Source organism: Tupaia chinensis, unplaced genomic scaffold, assembly GCF_000334495.1.
Source record: "Tupaia chinensis unplaced genomic scaffold, TupChi_1.0 Scaffold000534_1, whole genome shotgun sequence".
Taxonomy (NCBI): domain Eukaryota; kingdom Metazoa; phylum Chordata; class Mammalia; order Scandentia; family Tupaiidae; genus Tupaia; species Tupaia belangeri.
In genome coordinates, this window is record NW_006160047.1 from 591353 (window position 1) to 616901 (window position 25549).

Here is a 25549-nt window from a genome sequence, read left to right on the forward strand (position 1 = left end):
TCTTGTTTTTTGTCTTTTTCTGTTTTTTTTTTTTTTTTTTTTTGTGAATCCATACAAACAAAACTACAACTTCTTAACATCTCAAAGAAAGAAGGGTGTGATTTGTTAGCAGGAAAGGATAGCTTTCACCTTCCACTTCTGCGGGATTCATAGTAATCCAAAATCAAGAGAGCAGAGACACTTTGAAAAGCTTCCCCTTGTGCCCCTACTTTTGGTATATTAATAACTACAAGATGTTGGATGCATATTTGAACAGTAAGATGAACCTGCTTCCCAAAGGGAAAAAGAATCTGGAAGAGACCCAGGGGAACAATAAGTTAGTGGACAGGTCTAAGAAACTCTGAATATCAGTATGTTTCAAAGCATGGGCTATTGCATGATCTCTACATGAAAGTCAACACAAACCTTTTCTATCGTTATGACTTTTAAGGCATGATTTATTTTTCATAAAAAGATATTTTTTATAACCTTTGTTGTAGAGTGCTAACAACCTTCTGATACTACTTTTTTGTTTTAGTCATAAAATGGTTTCTTAGCTAGCTTTAAAAAATAAGGAATTAATAGGGAGGGAAAATTGATATTTGAGGGGATGCATTGAATTTAGATTCTTCTCTAAAGAATGGGTAATACAGGAGTGGTTAAGGAGCTGGACTCCCACATGGGTAATGGCAGTTCAAATCCCAGACCCAGTGGTTTTAAAGTCACGCCAGGTGCATGTGCATGTGTGCCCAAAATCTTGAGAGGAGAATGGAGCAGAAAGGGATTGCAGCATGGCCATCCACCCTGGGGGTGGGGGTTTGAGGGGAAGGTTGTGAGAAATCACGCCCCCTCTCTCTGTCTCTCTCAGGTAAACACACCTGCCCTATGACAAAACAATACAAAAATGTCCTGCTTTCAAAATGATTGTTTTGATTTTAAGAGCATTTTTGCCCAAGTGCCATTCATTCCTTTCTTTGTTGTTGTTTTCCTAACCAACTGAGTTTTACTTGTTTTATAAACCACCTAATATCTTTCAGGTAAAAAAATACTAAATTTGAATAAAAATATTACAAAATTAATTAGAGTCCAATAAAAATTAGCTTTGGAGAGGGAACATAATTCTACTCAATTAAGGCAAACATTATAAAACACAGATTAGTTTATTTTTAACACCCATCATGCCATGAATTCCTAGGGAATAGGTTCCAGTAGCTCTGGCTCCTTTCCATTGGTTCTCACAAAGTGTGCTTCTCTGGGTGGATCAGACTGGCACTTTCGTTGAACCCAGGTACCTTTCTCTTTGGCTTCCTTCTTTTTCTGGTAATTTTCCTTCACACGTTTTAAGAAGCTATCTCTGCTCTTAGAATGTTTAATATGCTAAATACCCACATTAATTCTCTTGGCAAGAATCTTGCCCTTAACGTGTTTGTTCACAACAGTGCCAACAGCATGCTGGGTAACATCGTAGACTCTTCCAGTTTTGCCATGGTAACATTTGTGGGGCATTCCTTTTTGAACAGTACCCATTCCCTTGATGTCTACAATATCACCTTTCATTTAGATTCACATATATATGTTGCCGAAGGAACAACTCCATGTTTTCTAAAAGGCCTAGAGAACATATATCGGGTGCCTCTCCTCTCTCCCTTTATGTTCATCATTTTGGCTAATTACTGGAAGATGACATTCCCACCAAAAGCCCTTTGCTTTTCTTTAAATTGTCTCACCTATGATGCAGATTAGCACTGGTCTTCAAGCCCCAGGCATCAAAGGAATTAGGTCAGACCCAGGAGAAATCAGGTAGCAGGCAAGAAAAAAAAATGAATAAAATAGTAGCTATGCCACCTGAAACTTCTGCACTCCGTCAGGCAGGCTAACGAGGCCTGGCCTTAGAAGTACCAGTATTAAGTAATTGGTATGTGGAAGAAAAGCAGAGATGTTTCAGAAACCAAAGATTTTACTAGTATTAGCAATATGATTATATGTTGAATTTATTTAAAGCCAGACTGTGTAGACTGCTTGGGAAGGTTGGGTTATCAGCCTCAAAACAATATTTGCAATTAAAAATAACTCCAAGAAAAGACCTAGTGCAGTATCTGCTTTCTTATAATTTAGGGTATTTTCTAAAAAAAAAAAAAAAAAAAAGTCATTTCATATTTGTATTCCACCCGAGATTTGTATTCTTTCAAAGAATATATTATCTATATACAGGGAATTTGCTTTATGTTAGCATGTTTAATGCTTTTTACTCAAGTAACATTATGTTATCTTCTTTTGGGTTATTCTAAGGACAAAAGAAATATCGATAGACAAAGATTCTATTAGAAAATGTCCATGTGTAATTCATTCTCCAGATGACCATTTTGGTTCCCATTATTACTACCTCCAAAATGATTCGGAGAGTAATTCAGATTCAACCTACCACATGATCCAAGGGCATTCTATGAATAGCTACAACCAGAACAAGTTCTGGCAAAGATGCAAAGGCAGCCTATCAAAGTCAGCGGTAACATCCAAGAGTATTTGCCACAGTTGGCGAATGCAGATGAGAATATTTATATGTGATCTCTCAAACTATAGAAAGTATTTTGGGAAAGATCTTTTTTACAATCCTTAGATTAGCCATTATGCATTCTCTTAGCATTTTAAGGGGTTTGCAGATGATGAAAGAATCTTTAGGTGATGCGAGTCACATTTACACATTTAATCCTCCCAGCAGCTTCTTAAGGAAGATATTGATGTCATTAATATCCACATTTGTGATAAGAAACTGAGGCACACGCATTAAACAACTTTATTAAAGCTCTCAGAGTTGAAGGTGGGTGGCAAAGACAGAATTTGAATCGGGGACATCTGAATGAATTTTTAATGGTTCTCATTTTGTATAATTTTAACATTTAGGGAAGATGAGCCCCTTTAGCTTTTTTTTTTTTTTTAATTTCTCTTTCTTTCTTTTATGAAAGACATACAGAGAGAGATATCCTTGACAGGATCTCACTACCCCAGTACCTCCTTCCCCAGCCTTCCAGCCAGCAGGATCAAGGGCATGATGTGGTGTATTCAGTCCAAGTGGGATTCAAACACAGGGCCTTCCCAGATGGCTCCAGTATGCTCATCAGTACCTATCACCTATCCCACTACAGCTCGACCCTCTTTTTTAATTCATTTTTGATAAATGTTTTATTATAATGACGTTTTAAACATTTTCCTTTTAAAAAAAAAAATCAGTTTTCTATAGGGCACATGCACTCAGCAGAGAGAGAGGGAAAGTCTGGTGTGTTTTTGAAGCTGCCTTGTCCTGGGCGGGAACTACACAGTGAATCATGTGGGATCCAGTCACCTTAACCTCCACTCCACCTGCTGTCCCTTCTTTGGCTTTTGAATGTAGTAAACCTCAGTTTGTGATAGCTCTCAGACATCTCTTCAAAAGCTGATAATAATAATTATTATTATTATCATTTCTATTAGCAATAAGATAAGTTTAACCAGGAAAAAAGTATTATCCTAGCTGAGAATTCCAAGAGATTATTTTGTACCAGACACGCATATATTACACGTATTATTTCCAATTTGAAGTCAAAGCAACTGAGGCAGAGAGGTTGAGTAATTTCCCCCAGTTTATCAGCTAGAAATAGTAAGAGCCAGAATTCAGACCCAGGAAATCTAGTTCCAGGGTCAATGTATGTGACTATTGTCTCTCCTAGCTGCTGCTGGTTAAATCCTTATATCATGTTGTGTGTAATGGAGTGGAGTTTTATTAGATGATTATTTTGTGACTATAAATGAACACCAATGATTAAGGACACTTTCTGCATATGCCATGCCTTTTCTCTAGAATTACCTTCCCTCTTCACCATCTACATAATTCTTATTACTTATCTTTTAAAGTTCAACTTTAATGTTAGCCTTTCCAGATCCACTGGTCTAATCCAGGAGCCTTTCTATCTTCATAGTGTAGTGCTATCATATTCTCTGTCCTGCTGTGTTGTACTGGTATGCTCAGCTTTCTCTCCAGTTGGACTTCAAACTCCTTGAGGAAAGGGACTCCATCTTCCATGTCTTTCTATCACTAGAAGTTATGCTTGTCATAGAGCAGGCACCCAGAACAGGTTGGATTTATAACGGATGAAGCAATAAAATCAGTTACAAATACTTGTTTCAGATAGATGGATGATCATTTAAAAGATGGATGGATGGGTCCAGTTGTGGTGGCACGAGCAGGCAGGTGCTGCTACCTGATGGCTGGAGTTTCATGAGGAGCCCAGGTTCAGTTCCCGGCCTAACCTAAACAGGCTGGACATGTTGGCATGCATCTGTAGTCCTCGCTGACAGGGAGACTGTGGCAGGAGGATCATGACATGAGACTCCCTCTTGCCTTCTCCTGTGCACTTTCTCACAAAAAGCAAAAAATTGGATGGATGGATGAACAGATGAATAAAAATATATTTTTTAAAATGACATCATTCCTGTAGGAAAAGTTTAAGTCAATCCAATGTATGTGCTAGCTCCAAATGGACAGAGCTCTGTGGATGTATGTTTAAAAAGAGAAACACTTTTGGGGACAGCAGGTAGCTTGGTGATTAAGGTACTGGGCTTCCACATGGTCGACCGCGGTGCAAGTCCCAGACTCAGCAACTTGAAACTCATACAGTGGGTACATGTGCATGCATGCCCAAAATCCTGAGAAGAGAATGGTGGAGAAGGGATGGCAGCATGAGATCCTCCTCTGCGAGGGGTGATTTCTTACTTTCTGTCTCTCTAGTGAGCTCATGTACTCTATAGGAAAAATCTCTCTCTCGAAATAAAAATAAATAAATAAAAAGGAAAGAAAGAAAAAGAGAAACATTTCTTTTAACTTGGACATTTCCCTACCTTATGTTAAAATACTGTTTTCTCTTAATAGCCATAATGATGGCTCAGCAAACTGCTGATGAGTTTGGTTTTGGACATTTTTCTACTCTTGTTAGGTGTACTGTACAGCAAAGCTTTTGAGCTCAATTTCACTCCTCTTGAAGGGGGACAGCTGGTCTTCTATTTACACTTAACCTTAGAAGGCAGAGGCATTGCCTTCTGACTCTCTGGATGGTTCCACTTCTCTCAGCCATTTCCCTGGCAGATGCTTCTAGTAGATTTGGCCTCCATCACCCCTGCTCCCTTTAGCAAAGAAAGCAGCATGAAATCCTAGATGAATCCTCTACTTCAGACTAGATACAAAATCCTGGTCCTAACAAAGAATAGACCACATAACATTTTCAACATGTTAATGCTAAGTCCACTCCAAATGTCAGATTACTTGCCTGGTAGAACAAGGGAAAGAAAATGTTTCCTCATCAATAACCACCCTGGCAGCTTGAGAAATATGTCAGGTGTGTGTGTGCATGTGTCCCTCAGCTTTGACAGGATGGAAATGGAGGAACTTTTCCCCTTTATCTGCCGCTCTTTTTGGCAAGTGCATACACCCACTGGCCAAAAAAAAAAAAAGACATAGAAACTGTTGACTACCATAATTAATGCCTTTATGATACAGTTTTTGAAGATAATGCTCTGGTAAAATGTAATTAATAGAGAGACATTGTTCCATGAAAGATTTGAGGCTATTTATGACCAGAAAAAAATTATCCACTGTTCTGAGAGTTGTTTTGGACAATCACTCACTCAATTATAAAAATATAAAGGTTGGGGCCAGCAGGTGAAGTGGCAGTCAAGGTGCTGGACTCCTACTTGGCCAACCATGGTTTGAGTCCTGGACCTGGTGACTTGCTTTCTCTCTTTCTCTCTCTCTCTCTCTCTCTCGTCTCTCTAAGGTCAAATTTCAAAAAATAAATAAAATTTTTATTTAAACTTTAAAGAAAAAATTCTTTACAAAAAACAGATTTATTTTTAAAATTTTGCCAGAGGGTGTATGTGCTTGCTGGAGAGAAACAAAGAAAGAGAGAGCTAGGGAGAGAGAGTGAGAATGAGAGAGAAAGTGAGAAAGCAACCCCTCTTCAAGACTTGAACCACGGTCTACCACGCAAGAGTCCAGCACCCTTAACCACCAAGTCACTTGCTGGCCCCAAAATAAATCAATTTTTAAAATGTGAATAAATACAGGTCTCTTGGGACCAGCAGATTATGTAATTGTTACATTGCTGGACTCCCACATATTGACCACAGTTTGAGTCCTGGGCCCGATAACATAAACCACACACCGGGCACATGTGCATGCATGCCCAAAATCCTGAGAGAAGAATGGAGAAGAGAATGCGGTGTGGCCATCCTGCCTGAGAGGTGATTTCTCGCTTTCTGTCTCTCTGTCTCTCTAGCGGTATCACATGCCCTATAGCAAAAATCTCTCATTAAAACAAAAAAAAAAAAAGTAGATTGGGCTTTCTACCTAAAGTCAGTAGCTCACTGATTTTTGTCAGAAAAAAACTCACTGAGTTTCATTTTACACTATGAAACAGCTCCTTTTTTTTCTTAGAGAGATTTTTGCTCTAGGGTACTTGTGCTCGCCAGAGAGACAGAGAGAGAGAAAGCAAGAGATCACCCTCCCACCAGAGGGATGTCCATGCTGCAATCCCTTCTCCTCTATTCTCCTCTCGGAATTTTGGGCACACACACACACGTGTCAGGTGTGAGTTTTAAGCTGCCAGGTCCAGTACTAGAACCGTGATCGACTACATGAGAGTCTAGCCATGTAAACACTATGCCATCAGCTGGTCCCAACTCTCGTTTTGATGTGACAGTCTAGTTGCTTTCCAAAGTAGCTAATTTACCACTCATTATTCATCAGATATCTGTAGAGAGCCCATCATGTGCTATGCACTGGGCCAGTCCCATATGGGGTAATGTATTTTTTTCTGACTAATAAGTTAATTTCTTGTTTCTCTCTCCTGTGCTTTTGCCTCCATTTGCCTAGTGATATAACTATATAGCACTTGCACATACTGGCTAGTCAAAAACCTGTAAACAGACTCACACCGGGGACGACGTACATGTGTGTGAATGTTTTAATTGTTAGCAATAGTAGTCTCCCAGATTACGTAACGTTAAACTACCGGAGATTTGAATCAGCTACAGAATACATAAACTCCAATTATCGCTTGTTGCTACTGAATAGGAAGAAGGGCGGCTGGAGTCTTTCCATCTTCTGGTTATGCAAATTAGAGAATATACAAAAATCTTTTTCTGATTTTTGTTTAATTTGTTTAGTCAGTCGAATATGTCTTTATAAAATTTAGGTACTCCACAGGAAGGGTCTGTGCGTTTGTGTCTTTGTATCTATATGTGTGTGTACACATGCATATATACAAATATGTACATATATCCAACTATATATACACAGATGTATACATAATTTTATATATATTTTGTTTTATTTATTTATTTTTGGAGAGGATTTTTTGCTATAGGGCATGTGTGCTCACTCAAAATACAGAGAGAGACAGAGAGACAGAAAGCGAGAAATCAACCCTCTCCCCCAGTGGGGATGGCCACGCCACAATCCCTTCTCCTTTCTCCTCTCGGGATCTTGGGCACGCGCGCACATGTGCCTGGCGTGAGTTTAAGCAACCGGGTCCAGGACTCAAACCGCGGTCGACTACATGAGAGTCCAGTGATATAGCCATTACACTAGCTGCTAGTCCCATATATTGTTTTCTTTTTTAACTATAATATTTTACTCACTGTGGAGGTGTACAAAACCCTGTTTAGGATGCAAACAGCAAACAGGGAGGGGGGAACAGCCACATCACCACTAAGTGTTAAGATGTCTGTGAGTGTCCTGAGACCAGTTGATCAGTATACAAAAGTCATTCCAACTTTTACAGGCTGCCAACATAACCTTTGAAAGCAAAGTAGAAATGATACGTTGGAAAATATGGATTACCAAAACATTCTTTACCAAACATCCTTTACTTCTGTCTCTGTGCTGTCCCATATTCTTGCAAGGCTCATTGGGATGCTTCGTAAACACACTTCACCTTTCTTTCTTCAGTTTCAGGGTAGAAAGGGTCCCTTTAACTCCTGAAGACAGTAAATCACAGTTTGTGTGGCGGTTCTCAGAAGACACTTAAAGGACTGAGTTGGATGTTCTACATAGCACCCTTGCCAAAAGGGTTCGGAAATGACTTCCAGCTTCCCACAGTAATAAAATGGCAATGTTTGGCATCTTTAAGGTAATAAAAGTGAATTTTTTCCATTCTAGTAAATGAGAAGAGAGGCCTGGTTGTTTTAAAAACTGATTAAAATTCATGTGTTTTCCTCGAATTATAGAGCGTGATATGAGCACACTTAGGTGAACTGCAGACCACCTCCGAACATTAGAATATGCCGCTCTCTGGGGAAAAACAGGATGTGCTGCCGGGTGGGTGGAAGGGAGACCAGAAGGATGGTCGGATGCTATCCACACTGCTGTTGTGATCCGATAGGTGGCGTTCTTCCCTCTAAATCAGCATGAACAAATAAACTGGCATGTGCTCTTTGGAAGATATGATTTTACTTGAAGGAAATGTTTTGGGAGTTCATCAGTGTTCCTGGCACTGTTAAACAGCTGCTGAGTCTAATCGCAGACTCTGGCTGTATTTTGGTGATGGGAAAAGCTATAGAAAACAGGTTTCCTGTCTCTCAGAAGGAGGTTTATGGAAGGCATTATTGTCATTTGTATACAAGACTTTTTAAAATTCGGTTTCACCCTCCTCACTGTTTCAAAGGAAAATCTTTTGTCATTCCTATTTGACTCATAGGGTCTTAGAGGAAGTTTGATCATCTTCCATTTCCCATCTGGTTATTCATAAGACACCTGCATCTCTGTGATTTCTCCTAGACTACACAATGCTACCAACTGACAACAAACATTTAATAAAGGAAGACCACCTTTCAGAAAGAGAACTTCAACTTTAGAAGCTTGTCAACCAAAGGCACGGGATATAGCTTTCTATTGCATATTTCAACTGTACCAGAAGTGGAAATTATAGCCGTTTTAACCAGAAAAACACAAGACTGATACTTTTTCCATAGAGTCCAACCCACATTTGTCTCTGTTTATATGCTGCAATTAGAAGGCTATTACAAACAAATTAGTAGTATCGTGGAAGAATTTTTAATGACTTGCTGATTTCAACTATTGCCAAATACCTTCATCTACTCATCACATTCTTAATTAAGAGACGCCCGTATGTGTGTGTGTGTGTGTGTGTGTGTGTGTGTACGCGTTTACATAATCCATGTTAAAATTACACAATAGTAGTTAGTTAGAGGCTAGTCCATTAGTTAAGTAGGTAAAACCATGAAAGAGGGTAAAAAGATTATTACAGAAGAAGCAGGATATAGACACACCCAGTTGAACAATAGTAGGGAGGGAAGACTCCCTAAAAAAAAAAAAAAAAAAAAAAAAAAAAAGGTAGGAAAAGAAGGAAGGAGAAATGTCACTGCAGTTCATAATGATGTTCCTGTACGCTGGAGTGCATATTATTAAGCCTATGACAGCTCAGCTCAACAAACAAATAAGATGTAAGTGCTCATGCTCCCAGCTCACCATGCTCCCAGTGAGCATGACCCAGAACAGGGCATCTCACTTCGGTGGGTAACCGTCTGTGACAAAAAGGAGACTGTTTCCTTCTAGGCTAGTCCTGAAATACCAATGGAGGCAGCATTCCTCACCTAGTTCCAGGCCTTCACGTTCAAGTACGTCACTTACCTTTCAAATTATGTAGTCCCCAAGCAGACTCAAGGCAGAGATTTAAGAAAAGAAGTTTAGACCCTGATAAACCACTGATCATCCTTAAAAGATGCTTATAAACCTACATTTCTCCTTAACCCTGGGTACTATAATTTACCTGTTTCTCACAAAATATTCAGCTATGAGCTTTTCAAGGCTAGGAACTATAGCTTAAATAAGGAACTATAGCTTAAATAAGCTATAGTTCAGAGTAGGTGGCCAGCAAGCATTTCCTGAATGAACAAATAAATGAATAAACATGTGAAAACAAATATCTCATTTTCCTCATTGCTAACACAGAAGTAATCTTGCTTGTAAATACATAAGGGGAAGAATATTTATATTATTGATTTTAAGTGTAATAAATGTATCCCTAAATATAGAAAATGTAGTGTACATACCCTAGACAAAGTTCCTGCTTTAAAAAAAAAAAAGTGGGAGAAGGGATTGCAGCATGACCATCCCCTCTGGGGAGTGATTTCTCGCTTTCTGTCTCTGTCTCTCTCTGTCTGTCTGGCGAGCACACGCACTCTATAGCGAATAAAAACCTCTCCAAAAAAAAAAAAAAAAAAAAAAACCCCCCCATAAAAAAAAAAAAAAAAAAAAACCCTCTCATTAAAAATAAATAAATAAATAAAACACAAATAATTAATGGCTAGCAAATCCAACATCTGCCTCTTACATTTATCAGGAACTTATTAAAGAGTTTATTACTAGAAGCAGAAAGGTCAGATACCTGTCCTCATCCATAATACACTAGACTGGCATTCGTATAACAAAAGATTAACAAGATAACAGCATAATGCTTTTTTAAAAAATTATTTTATTTTATGAACTATTATTATTATTATTTAATTTGCTACAGTGCATGTGCACTCACCACAGTGAGACAAAGAGAGGTTGGAAAGTGAGAAAGCAAGCCTCCAGGTCCAGGACTCAAAAACTGCGATCGACCATGTGGGAGTCCAGCGCCCAAACCACCATGCCACAATGCTTTTGTTTAATCAAAGTTGTATGTGACACAGGAGACTTCGGAAGTGAACACCCAGAGACCTAGGGTAAATGTCTATTTTTATGCTTAGGTGCTATGATAGATGGACAGTTGTGTAGTATTGTGATTAGACAGAAGGTCAGATCTAATGATAAGAAACTGGAGAGGAAAAACCAGAAAAGCCAGTCTATCCAGATTCTTTTCAGCCTCTCTGTATGGTGTTCTTTCCTCCAAGTAGGGGCTGGACCCTTGTGGAATGGGGGTTTTCAAAAGAAAACAGAGAAGAGAGTCATCTCTTTAAGTTTTATGGCTTGCTTTAGGAAAGAGGGGCTCTAGTTTCTATGATCCACCTTATAACAGAGAAATTCTTGTTTCCATATCATTCTTTTCAGGGGAAATAGAGATTAGAGACAAGAGGGCAGGAGACGGTCATAGACCTTGAGTCTGAAGCCTTCCAAAATCCTCAGTTCTAAGTACTCAGCTTGGCATACTTCAGCGTTTTGTGTTCTGAGTCCTAACACTGGTTATGCTTCAGCTTGTTCTCCCACTTACTACCTCTCATAACTTAACCTTCAGTTATGTATTTATCAGTGGTTAAGGGACCTGGATTCCAGATGGCCTAATGTAGTTCAAATCCTGGCCCTGGTAGTTTGACAAACATACCAGGTGCATGTGCATGTGCATTCATGCCCAAAATTACAACAGGATGGAGAAGAGATTGCAGCATGACCACAGCCCATTGGGTGGTGTTTTCTCCCTCTCTGTCTCTCTTTTTTCCCTTGATGAGCACATATAACCTCTGACAATTACAAAAACAATCATCATGGGACCAGCAGTTGATGTAATGGCTATGTTGTTGGATTCCCATGTAGTCGACTGTGGCTCAAGTCCCGGACCTGGTGGCTTAAACTCATGTCGGGCGCATGTGCGCATATGTCCAAGATCCTGAGAGGGGACTGAAATAATGTTTCCTTTGAATATTCCTAATTGTGATTTCCTAGTTTAACATGCATATTCTGCATCTAATGATATTTGTCTTTATGTAATTGAAAAAATCCATTTATCTTCTCATTTAACATGTATTAGTTGAGTGCCTATCATGTGTAAGATAACCTACTAAATGAAGAAATGCAACAGAAAATATTCCACTTCTCTTTCTTCTACATGTTCAAAGTTACCTAATCCTACTAGTTTACTTTGATTTGGCCAATGGTCCCAGATGGAAGATTGCCTTTAAGAGTGTGGTTCTGAAAGTGATCCATGCTTAAGAAACATCTGTGACACAGGACCAGCAGATGGTGTGGTGGTTAGGCACTGCACACTCCCACATGGCCAATAACAGTTCAAATCCCGTACTTGGTGACTTGCTCTCTCATTTTCTCTTTCTCCTGTGTTTCTCTGGTCAAATTAAAAAAAAAAATAAATGAATGAATGAATAAAGTAAGTAATTATTTTTTAAAAAGAAACGACACATCTGTGACTCTCTGTGTAGTTGAACATGTTCTGAATTTAATTCACCTGGAATCAGGCTCAGTAGATCTAGAATAGATTACAGGAATTTGTAGCTTTTCTAACAAATTTCCCAGGTAATTCTCAGACAAGTAGTCCTCAGAACATCCACTCAGAATCACTGCCTTAAGAGTTAAAGAGTTTCGGGGCCAGCAGGTGACATGGTCGTTAAAGTGCTGGATTCCCATTTGATTGGCCATGGTTCAAGTCCCGGATCTGGTGGCTTGCTTTCTCACTTTCCCTCTCTCTCTGTCTCTCTCTCTTTCTCTAGTCAAATTAAAGAATAAAAATGATAATTTAAATATAAATAAATAAATAAAATAATTCTTAAAAAATATTAAAAATGAGAGAGCTTTTTTTACTGTCATGTTGTATTCTAGGTACAACAAACATACTCCCTTATTTAAGTATTTTTCTCTTATAAAATACGATTTAAATTTTTCTGAATTACATTTTATAACTACAACAAAATCTGTTGTGACTTATAAAAAGAACTATAGAGGTACTAAAAGTAAGTGATTACATAAATGGTAACGTTGTCGTACTCTCATGTAGCCGATTGTGATTTGAGCCCTGGGCATGTGTGTGTGCTTGGCCAAAATCCTGAGAGAATGGTGGAGAAGGGACTGTAGTGTGACCATCCACCCTGAGGGGTGATTTCTCGCTTTCTGTCTCTCTAGCAGGCACACTCACCCTATAGCAAAAATTCTCTTAAAAAAATATATATATCTAAATGGGATAAGGACAAATAAAGAGTACTAAATGTGATTTTAAAAAGGCAAAAGCTAAGGACCAGCAGGTGGTGTTGTGGTTAAGGCGCTGGACTTTCACATTGCTGATCACGGTTCAGTCGTGGCCCTGGCAGCTTGCTTGTTCGCCTTCCCTTTCTCTCTGTGTGTATTTCTCTCTGGTCCAATTTAAAATAATAATAATAATAGCAACAAATGTAATTAAAGAAATGATTTTTAATAAAAAGGACAAAAACTAATCCCAGGAAGAAAATGGAGGAGAAGGGATAGGGATTGTGGTACGGCAATCCCACTTGGGGGGTGATTTCTCACTTTCCTTCTCACTGTCTCTCTCTGTCTCTCTCTTCTTTGGTGAGGGTACACATGCAATGGAAAAACCTTTAAAAAAAAAGAGACAAAAACTCACAATGTGGTAATAAGGAAAATACTGTAATTGCCATTATGTGACTCTAAATTGCTAAATCTATGATGATAATTCATAGATTTTTTTAAATCAGTTTTGGTCATTACTATTACATTTTATTAAATAGTATTTAAGTTTCCATTAGGTGCTTTTATTTAATACTATTTCTGTAATTTTCTCTTCAAAATTTTTCATTATGGGGCCAGCAGGTGGTGTGGTGGTTACGGCATTGAATCCTACATGGCAGACCCCATGCTCAAGTCCCAGACCCAGTGGCTTGAAAATCATGCCAGGTGGCATGTATGCATGCCCAAAATCCTCAGTGGAGCATGAAAGAGAAGAGATTATGGCATGGCCATTCCCCTCAGAGGATGATATCTCATTTTCCCTCTCCATCTCTCTCCCCAGTGATCACATGTGCCCTATGGCAAAAATCTTTAACAAAATTAATTAATTAAACAAAATTTAAAAACCATTAGCTTCTATATGGGTTTTTCCTATGACTTCAGAAGAGGAAGAAGAAAGATTTGTTTTCTTTCCTGTAACAATAATACCTTTAAATGCTCTGAATGGACTCTTTCACTTCGTAAGCCCTTTCACCAATATAACATGATGTCATAGGTTGTGAACACAATGATATTATTTACAATTAGCTTTAAAAAAAGAAAAAAAAAGAAAGAAAACCTGTGTTGTATGAGAGTCTACCATTCTCTCACAAAACTGTTGGCTAGTTATTTCATAATTTGAATTCTGGACATGATTTCCTTTCTTCTAAGGCTGATAGGTAATTTCTTTGAGAAGATTTGATGTATTTTCAGTATTTTCTAATTTTAATATTATTGTTATGTGATCTGGTCAGTTTGGGAAAAAATATATCAAGTCTGCTATTGCATTGCCAACATAAATATCACAAACTGGATGATTCATAAGAATAGAGGTGTCTTCAGCTCACTTTGGATATTCAAGGTCCAGGGGTCAACTTGCAATGAGATGACAACATGGTAGAGGGTAGCTCTTGAGTAGAGCAGCTGTCCTTAAGTTTCTACCTGTTCTGATATCCTTTCCCTTCCTATAAACTCACCAGAACTCATTTATAAGGGCCTCTCCCTAATGACCTTATCACACCCAAAGGCCTCAAAACACCATGAAGGAAGTAAGTTTTCACTGAACACCTTTAGGATACAATCGAGTCTGAGATTTCAGTTGATTACTATCTCAACTGCCAACTCCAGTAATATGTGGCACCATTTAGGCACTTCTGTGCATGACAATATCACATCTAACTCTTTTTCTTATATTTAAATATATATGTATATATTTATACACATATATAGATCTTGAGAGACTCACTTGAAAACAACTCATAGTAACAGTCAATTGTGCAACATTCAGTTTTGCCTCCTGCTCTAAGCACATTGACTTTAACAATTCAGCTCACCAAAGACTGGAATCTAGTCTAGTTTAGGTATTTGTAAAAACATAGTGTCCAATGGTGACTACCAAACATATAGGAAGTAGAAATGAAATGAAGACTATCTGCCCCTCTATAAACAAACAAAAGAACAGATTTTATTTTCAAAGTCTTAAAAAGCTAAAATTTTGAACAACATTTAAAAACATACTTCCTCATGATAATATGCTCTTAGGCCTGGAAACAATTATAATAAAATTTTGTGGAGAAAACTCCCCACTGTTTCTGTAGTGACATTTCTGACATGTTTCTAATTAGAATTCCTATAAATCTTGGACTTGAGCAAACAGAGAAATTAAGATCTCATGAAATACCTGTCTATGTTCAGACTGAAACAGTGAATTTAGGTAAGATTCCAAATCAAACTTTCAAATTTGTTGAAGTTGATAACTAATTTTCATTTTGCAGCCATGTTTCTAAATAGGTCCATGTAAAACAGAATGTATAGTTTGAGCATTCCTTTTTACATTAAATCAAGATAATTTTGGCCCAGTTTTCTACACAGCTATATCCATTTTCCCACATGAAGTTCTGTCAAATACTAATAAACGCCAATAAATAAGCAGTTGAAAGATCTCCACAAAAAGAGATGAGGTTGAGAATCCGGGAATCCTAAAGACTGGACTAGTGACAGCCAGTACACTAGAACTCAGCTTCAAAAGTGGACAACAAAATGTGCTATTAATAACGTTGCAGTGTAAAGTGTAAGATGAAGCACATTTATACTATGGCTATATTTTTTCCCTGGCAACCTCATACAAAACGTCTTCTTTATCTTTCTAAATATCATAATTGCACAATTACAAATGTTATGCAAATTTCTACTTATTTGCCAATGACAAATCCAAAGTACTAAGCATCATCAAATTTTGGAAAATGCGTAAATATCTCTAGGACAGTATTTTCAAGTGATGCATAGAGGTAAATGCAAATGCTTTTGTTCCAGCGGCAAAGTTTAAAAAAAAAAGAATCTTTAAATCAAAAAATCCCTTGAGGAAAAGCCTGACCCTGGCTTTAAGAATGAAAAATGCTGCCTTGCAGGAGAGGGACCCACATAGTAGTTTTAGCCAATCTAATCCCATCAGACCGGACACCTCTAAATATGCTTCTTACACTGAAAACATCTGTTCTAACTGCCTTCTCTGTCTTTTAGGAATATGTTGTTGAAAAAGAAAAACATTTTTGGTTCACTGGAAGCAGTCAAGGGATTAGATATAATCATAACTAGGCAACAGTTGTTGTCTGGCAAGCCTGTAATTGTAATGAAAGTTCATAATCCTTTTCTTTCCTCACAAATCCTAATTCACAGATGTTAAAATTTTAAGGGAAAAGAAAGAAAGAAAGAAAGAAAGAAAGAAAAAGAAAGAAAGAAAGAAAGAAAGAGAGAAAGAAAGAAAGAAAGAAAACTAGGAAAAAAAAAAAAGACAACCAAGCTTACAGTTTGCTTTGACTTTCTCTTTTTTTAGAATTACTTATTTTTTTTAATTTTTAAAAAGAATTAATTATTTAATTTTATTTATTTATTTATTTGCCATAGGCCATGAGTGCTCACCAGAGAGAGGCAGAGAGAGAGAAAGTGAGAAAGCAAGTGCCCAGGTCCGAGACTAGAACTGCACTGCACCATGTGGGAGTCCAGAGCCTCAACCACCCCGCCACTTCCTGGCCCCTACTCACCAATAATGGCAAAATTAAAACAGATTATTAATTTCAAGAATGTTTTCAGTAGAAAAAGGGCTTTCGAAGCATACTTTTTGATAATGCGGCAATTCTTATCAGTATTTTGAATACTATCCACCCTCCAAAATCTTTAATCTCCTTAGACATTTTTATGTTATGTTTTAATTTTTTGAAAAACTTTTTTTAAGTAGTTTGCCTATATATCCATTTATCTATCTCCCTCAACTTTTATATCTCTATCTCAATTTAAAGGGGGAGGGGGGCAACAGGTGGCGTAGTCATTAAAATGCTGAATTCCCGCATGGCCTACCATGGTTCAAATCTTAGATCTTGCTGCTTGAAAGTCTCACAGAGGTTGGGTGAAAGCAGTAGGTAGTGTGGTGGTTAAAGGTGCTGGACTCCCACATGGCCGACCATGGTTCAAGTCCTGGACCTGGTGGCTTGCTTTTACACTTTCCTTATCTATTTCTGATCAAACTGGAAAATAATAATAATAAATAAAGTTAAATAGAATATTTTTAAAAGAAAGATAATCACACCAGGCACATGCGTTTGTGTGCCAAAAATCCTGAGAGGAAAATGAAAAAGACAGGATTGAGGGGAGGCCATGCCCCTTGAGGGGGTAATTTCTCACTTTCCCTCTCTCTGTCTCTATATTTCTTCAGGGAGAATATCCTATGACAAAAACTTATGTTAAAAAGAAAAAAAAAAAAAAAACTAGAGAAAAGAAGCCTTTTCAAACACCTTAGAAGAAAGCTCCCACCCTAATGAAAGCAAATAGAAATAATAAGAAAATAAGTTTGTCTTCCAGCTTTGACACCAGGGATACTTCTACCTTTTAAATTGATTTCAGCTCTGCATGAGTTTCCATATGTTTTCTAAATTTTCTCAGTGTTCTTTTGATAATGAGAGAAAGTGTATTGTTCTGTCCTCCAAAGTTGCAAAGTGATGTTAACGCAAGGAGTTTTGATTTGAAAATCTTTATCTTGCATAATTATACATTCTATCCAGGACTCCATTGATGGGAAGTAAACTGTTTCTCTCCTTCAGTTGTCTTGCTTAGGGGAAAGGCCAGATGGGTCCAGTAGCTACAACTACAAAAGAAGGTCTCCTAGGTCGTTGGTGGGAAGTTCAATATTATCGCATCCCTAATAGCAGCTGCTTCTGTTTGAACTCAGGGTTATGAAAGATGAACTACATTAAATGGTAAATCATTAAATATCAGCTGAGTTAAAGCTCTGTGGTACGTTTTCGTGCTTAAATCATGAGCATCTGTCTTCTCACATGCAAAGAGTTGCTCTTTACATTCATGTAGTGAAACACTGACAGAAGGGCCAAGACTAAAACCACACAAAAAACCTCAAATAACATCTTTTGGGTTTTCAGTCGGTGAGTAAGTGATCATCAGCAAATATTCAGCAGTGGAACAAAAGCACAACATCGCATTTAACACAGCTATAAAATATTTAGGAATGCATAATCCCTTTAGAGCCTCATTTTTTCTCCTATTATGTGTTTATACTTCAAAAAAAGAAAAACAACTGTTTAAATTACGTCCACCTAATACCTTAGATTTATTGCAAAGCCCACAATTTGCTGGTTTCCTTTTACTATTGATCCTCCTCTTACTTGTGGGGATGTGAACATCATAACTAGAGATAAAACTCATACTGATTCAAAGCTAAAATTATACAATAATGGAGGCCTAAGGTAGGGTTTCAAGACTGTTAGAAAAATTAGACCCTTCAAAGCCACTCGAATTCAACAGCAGAATAATCTCAAATGGCAATCATAGTTATAAAAATCCCACTCCCTTGATGGTTTAGATGTATAGTGCTATGCTCATAACTGCAAGCAGTTACCATAAAGCAATGGTCTTTCCTTCTCTTTAGGCTCATGTGCCTTCATGGTGCTTTGTTCCACTGTGGATTTCTCTTGTCTGCCTAAGTGTGGGAGCTATCATTACCGTGTCATGCTGGTATCTTGGTGAGATACAGGAGGTGTCCACAGTGCATCTTGACTATATATGAGAGGCCTTCAAAAAGTTTGTGGCAAATGGAATCAGAGTATGGGTTTATTTTAGTGCAAAAATTGAAATTCATGCATAGTTTTTTCATAATATTCATTTCCATAAAATCTTCGAAGACCCCTGATTTTCTTTTTACCTCCTCTGAATATATAATCTTGTAATAAAAAGCAAATGAAAATCGAAAATTCACTTTCAGATTTCTAATGAGTCATCTTTCTTGAGCATGACACTGACTTCAGTGGTTGCTACCTTCAAACTTTGGGAGAAAGCACAGAGTTTAATTGCATAGATTATGTCCTAGCCGTCTTTTATATGGCAGGCTCACTTTGAAAATCCTGTCAGGTCATTCCCACACTTGTCTCAGCTGGAAACATATTACCTTCTATACACTATGGAAGAGAAAGAGGATCTATAAGATTTTCACAACAGATTTATTTACAGACTCATTGCATTCAACAAATGAAAAGAAGACTTAAAAAACTTCTATTAAAGGGTCATAAAATTATTTTTGTAGTCATCATAAAATTAAGTTTTCAGGGTTATTTACTAACATTATTTATTTCAAAGATATAATAACCTTTCAAAAGAATACGTATTTTTAGATCTCTCAAATGTATTTTTGGATAGGAATTGCATTATTTTAAGAGATATAAAGGTATATTTAACTATATAAACAAATGTATTTTTTCATTGCTTTATTAATTAGCACCACCATCCAGTCGTAGCATCATGGAAGATCTTACATGCACAGAAGTATACTAATGTTTAGTGAAGAAACAATTATACTTCTATTAGAAATGATAAAAATTGGGGCCAGCAGGTCATATGATGGTTGAGGGCACTGGACTCCCACATGCTTGACCAGGGTTTGAGTACCGGAACTGGTAGCTTGGTTTCTCACTTTCCCTCTCTCTCTCTTTAACTCAAGTTTAAAAAAGAATAATGATAATAGTAAAGTTAAATAAAAATAATTCTTTTTTTTAACTTTTATTTTTATTTGAACAAAGAGGGACAGAGTCAGAGAGAGAAAAAGAGAGAAAGCAAGCCACCGGGACTCGAACCACAGTCAGTCATGTGGGAGTACAAAGTCCTTAACCACCACACCACCTGCTGACCCCAATAAAAATAATTCTTAAAAAATAGAAAAAAAAAAAAAGAAGTTGTAAGAATCTAGATCACCTTATTGTGACTTTTCAGCAAATTATCAGTTGTGCCACCATTCTCTCATCAGTGTACTGGGATAATCATAGCTATCACACATATGTGTGAAAATGAAATAAATAATATAAGTGCTATAACGCCTCATATATATGAAACTCTTAGCATAAGTGAAACATTTTTGTCTCAAAACACATAAACTGTATTTCAAATTCACACCGTGTAATTTACCATGTTTCTTAGCACCCAAGCCCCTGCTCCTTGTCTCCTAATGCATTTACTAAATAGCCTCTTTTTATAGCTTCTCATTCCATGTGTTTTATCCACTGGAAATATTTCAGAGACCAACCAGTGAGATCAACTTGCAATATATTAACAGAAAACATACATAGCATGCGGTTACCTCTTCTGGGACATGAATAGACAAACAGAAAATGTCAGAGTGTCATGTTTTAGAAGAAATATAAATCTTCATGAACGGTGGGACATGATTTTGCTAACATGAAAAAGGAAAGACAATGATTTTGAAAAAATTAAACTTAACCCTATGGGACATGGTTATCCCCCCCTTTGCCCATTTTAAGATCTTATAGGCCTAAACTCATATTCAGGTCAAACTAAAGATAGCCAAATATCATTTAACAGCATTGGAGGGTGGATTATGCTGGCTGGCAGGCAAGCATGCCCAGAATACTTCCTAGAACACAGAAGCTGGAAGTATACCTATTATTCAATACTGTTGTGTTGCTGTATTGAACTATATACATACAGACAGCCCGGAATGTTCATCAGAACTGAGGCTCTGAAGGAGATTCTATCGCTGACAGGAAGAAACATAAATCGGTATAGGAAATGCGTAACCCAGATCTGAACGTGAAGTAATCTAGCATAAGTACAACATTGTTCTGTACATTGTTCAGCATCTTTGTCAACCAATTTCCTCTTGTTTTTCTTATTCCCATAATAATGGTATACATATATATGTACTATATAAATAATGAAGGTAGCTGGGAACCAGCAGTTAGCGTAATGGCTATGTCGCTGGACTCCCATGTAGTCGACCGCGGTTCACGTCCCGGACCCGGTGGCTTAAAACTCACTCCGGGCGCGTGTGCGTGTGTGCCCAAGATCCCAAGAGGAGAATGGGGGAGAAGGGATTGCGGCGTGACCATCCCCCCTGGGGGGTGATTTCTCGCTTTCTATCTCTATGTCTCTCTCTGTCTGGCGAGTGCACGCGCCCTGTAGCGAAAATCTCTCCAAAAAAATAAAAAATAAAAATAATGAAGATAGAGACTTAAGTATTTCATTTCAAGATGCTATCTGAGGAACCAGTAGATGGTGTGGTGGTTAAAGACGTTGGACTCCCACCACAGAGTGGTGGCCAACCACGGTTCAAGTCCCAAAGAAGGTGGTTTGCTTACTCATTTTCCCTCCCTCTCTCTATCTCTGTCTCTCTCTGATCAAACTTGAAAATAATAATCATAAATTAAGTTAAATGCTACCTGAAACATAAAATGAACCTCTTAATTAATTCTTAAACCCTTTGGACTAATTTCACCACAAAAGATGTCACTCAATGAATCATATCATTACTGAACCTAAGGTTAAATTGCTCTTTTGAAATACATAAAGGCAGTAGTTTAAAGAGCTTTACAAAAGTGAAAAAACTAACTGATTTTGCCTCACTCTTCATCCTGAAGAAAAGATCTACCTACCAGTATATCAAGCATTCCATATAGTAAGTCATTTTAATCTATAATAGTTAAAAAGTTTCAAAGGACAATATATTTTAGCATTATATCGTGCACTGCATGTTGTAAGGGCACTTCGATTTCTCTTCATTTCTGGGGAAGATTAATTTTGCCATGGAACATTCTAGACCTGTGCTGCTTGAAAGGAGTCAGTTGCACACCAGCATTTATGGAAGTCCCAGGCTTGAGTGTCAGAGAGCATCCCAGAATGGATGATGCATCATCCCACAACTGCCATCTGTTGAGTGTTTTCCCGACAGCTGTATCTCTTGACCATCACAAGTGTAGATAATCACAAGAGGCACGAAGGAAGTGCACCACTGTCAGACAGCGAGGAAAATTCCATGTTCGCCTGTGAAACAACATTGCTTTTAATTGCACCATAATGATTTTCTAACAGACACAATGGTATGTAGTGTAGTCTTAGAGCTGATTTAAAGCACACAATAAACCACAGTGCAGCTGAAAAGCCAATTGAGACTTCTTAGTGCCAGGAAGGTTTTTGTCCTACGTGAATACTTAAGAGCATTTTTTGCCAGCTACTCTGTCCACAATCTGCTTTTACCAAAAATAACTGCCTCTATCATTGTGCCTGGGCAGTTTTTAAAAGTGATGCACATTTTTATTTCAAATATCAATGAAATTAAACCGTAGTTTACTTTTTTTCTTTTTAAAGAATTATTTATTTATTTTTATTTATTGATTGATTGATTTTAATTTGACCAGAAGAGACACAAAGAGAGAGAGAGAAAGTGAGAAAGCAAGCCACCAGGTCTTCTCTTCATTTCTGGGGAAGATTAATTTTGCCATGGAACATTCTAGACCTGTGCTGCTTGAAAGGAGTCAGTTGCACACCAGCATTTATGGAAGTCCCAGGCTTGAGTGTCAGAGAGCATCCCAGAATGGATGATGCATCATCCCACAACTGCCATCTGTTGAGTGTTTTCCCGACAGCTGTATCTCTTGACCATCACAAGTGTAGATAATCACAAGAGGCACGAAGGAAGTGCACCACTGTCAGACAGCGAGGAAAATTCCATGTTCGCCTGTGAAACAACATTGCTTTTAATTGCACCATAATGATTTTCTAACAGACACAATGGTATGTAGTGTAGTCTTAGAGCTGATTTAAAGCACACAATAAACCACAGTGCAGCTGAAAAGCCAATTGAGACTTCTTAGTGCCAGGAAGGTTTTTGTCCTACGTGAATACTTAAGAGCATTTTTTGCCAGCTACTCTGTCCACAATCTGCTTTTACCAAAAATAACTGCCTCTATCATTGTGCCTGGGCAGTTTTTAAAAGTGATGCACATTTTTATTTCAAATATCAATGAAATTAAACCGTAGTTTACTTTTTTTCTTTTTAAAGAATTATTTATTTATTTTTATTTATTGATTGATTGATTTTAATTTGACCAGAAGAGACACAAAGAGAGAGAGAGAAAGTGAGAAAGCAAGCCACCAGGTCTGGGACTCAAACCGTGGTTGACAATGTGGGAAGGTCCAGCACCTTGGCAGCCATGGCACCTGCTGGTTCCCAACCTTAGTTTACCTTTAATCATCATGCTACGTAATCCTATGATAAGACAAATTCACCTGGCGGGTGATGCTCCAAGATCTCATTCTCCTGACTTGTTCAAACCACTGAACACTTTTATTCTTATCCTTCAGTGTAAAAGTCTCCCCACTCCTTTCTGTTTTTATCTTTTACAAAACATTCTCTAACATAGTAGTTGCAATGGTATTGGGAGAGTGAAACTGGATGGTCAGACATTGATATTCTTGGTTTCTTAATGGGAGCAACTAATGACAACACTAGCAACTACCATTATTTGGGGACCCACTATGGGACAGTCCTTCCTCCTCTTAGTACTTTATAATCTTTGACCTAAGAGATTCCAGTCAAAACGTCACTTTGTGTGAAAGTCTCAGACTCTGTTTCTGGGAATTCGGTTGTCAGAATATGATGGATTGAACAACAGGGGCCTTCTATATCCCCCAGCTCCATTCTACTCTGTAGCAGAAAATAAGAAAGAGGGAAGGAAGGAAGGAAACGTCCATAGAGCAGCACTTTCATAATTTTCACATATTTTATCATTGTTATATGTAATATTTGTTGCAATATATGTTGACCCTTTCATACACATACATACCACACGAAGCAAACGTATATGCGCCCCCACACACTGACACCCTGAGTCATGTGTGTATTCTAAACTATAAACGTCTTCATCTGCTGGCAGTTCTCTCTTAATTGTATTCCAGTTTGTTACTACTACTCTGAAGTATGACAGCAAGAATATATAATAAGCCCAACTTTTAAAAAACAAATAAAGGGCTGGCAGGAGGTATGATGATTAGGGCACTGGACTCTTACATGGCCAACTGCAGTTAGAGTCCCAGACCCGGTGGCTTGCTTTTTCACTTTCTCTCTCTCTCTATTTTTCTGGTAAAATTGAAAATTAATAATAATAACAAATAAAATTAAATAAAAAATTCTAAAAAGTAAATAAAATAAATCTGGACTAAACTTACATTAGGTACACTTAGGCTCATGGTCTATTTTTCAGAGAAAAAATAAAATCTGTCAACAAACCCCATATGCTCATGTAGGAGAGAAAAGGTAGCATCTTTTCCTCATCTGTAGCTGCCACTATTATCACAAAAGACAGATCAACAAGAGAAAAGAATCTGAATGTTTTTCTGCTAATCTGAATTTGGAAAACAAAGGACAAGGAAATATTTACCTTCCATTGTCAACTGGGCACTACAGGCAGAGATCTGAGAGAGCTGACTTTGGAAAAATTCTTACCTTTCTGTCGGCTGACCCAGGACCTCATCTGCAGTGTCCAAAATGAGTGAGGTATCTCAGCCCCTCCCCCCATGCTGGGTACCAGAAACGACAAAGGAGAATAAGTAGTATATTTTTCTTGCTCATTGCAAGGTTTACAGCTGACAATCCCTGTAACAAGACACTAAGAAGAGAAAAGCATGGGACCAGCAGTTAGCGTAATGGCTATGTCGCTGGAGTCCCATGTAGTCGATTAGCAGTTTGTGTCCCGGACCCGGTGGCTTAAAACTCACGCTGGGCGCGTGTGTGTGTGTGTGTGTGTGTGTGTGTGTGCCCAAGATCCCAAGAGGAGAACGGAAGAGAAGGGATTGCGGCATGGCCATCGCCCCTGGGGGATGATTTCTCGCTTTCTATCTCTCTGTCTTTCTCTGTCTTTCTGGTGAGAGCACACGCCCTATAGCAAAAAACTCTCCAAAAAAAAAAGAGAGAGAGAGAGAAAAGCATAACAAATTTATTTAACTGAAGTTTTACGTGGTATGGAAGCTTTAGAAATTAAGACCCAAAGACAGGGAAAATTACTTATTTTGCGGACAAGTTTGATGAGAAATAGACAGTAGGGCAGATGTATGATTGGGCCAAAAGGTGGCAAAATCTAATGATAATTAACTGGATGGTGGGAGGGCACTTAACAAGGCCTATCTTTTTAGATTCTTCTTGGCCTCTGGAACAGAGCAGGATACTTGTTGTTTAAAGTCTTACCCCCTACTTGCAGGGGAGGTAGGGCAGAGAATTTCTTTATGACTGTGTTTAAGGAAAAAAGGTAGAAAAAGACCAGAGAGAATCTTCTTGTTTCTATAGCCCTCTTGATTTCCTTCCATTTTAAATACTCAGTATGGGGATAGCAGCTGGCGTAATGGGTGCATCGCCAGCCTCCCACATAGCCAACCACAGTTCAAGTCCTGGATCTGGTGGCTTAAAACTCATGCCAGCCATGTGTGTGTACATGTGCCCCAAACCCCAAAAGGAGAATGGGGGATGGAGAAGCGATTACGGTGTAGCCATCCGCCATCCCCACTGCGGCGGGGTCGGAGGGGGGTGATTTCTATCTTTCTGTCTCTTTGTTTCCTTAAAAGTAAATTTAGACAAACTAAAATTTAACAATTTATTTAAACAAAGGACGAGCTATTTAAATCAGGCAGCCTCCTGGAAGATGGCTTCTGAGACTACGGCTAGCCCCGGCTTACAGGGACTGTGTGGGCGGAGCGGGAAAACTGACGTGTGCTGTAAAGAAGGAAGAGCGCCGTCAGAGTGTCGTACACAAACGTAAGTGAGGGAGCGAG

The 25549-nt window shown here is 38.1% G+C and overlaps 1 long non-coding RNA gene across 1 annotated transcript in view; it reads left to right on the top strand.

Annotated features, from left to right (window-relative positions):
• The window catches only part of LOC114009441 (uncharacterized), a 61810-nt gene extending 52470 nt beyond the window's left edge, over window positions 1-9340 (top strand). The window contains exons 2-3 of the long non-coding RNA XR_003550852.1: window positions 7958-8138; window positions 8786-9340. This is a non-coding gene — a long non-coding RNA (uncharacterized LOC114009441). The remainder of the gene's footprint in view (window positions 1-7957; window positions 8139-8785) is intronic.
• Window positions 9341-25549: the final 16209 nt, after the last annotated feature.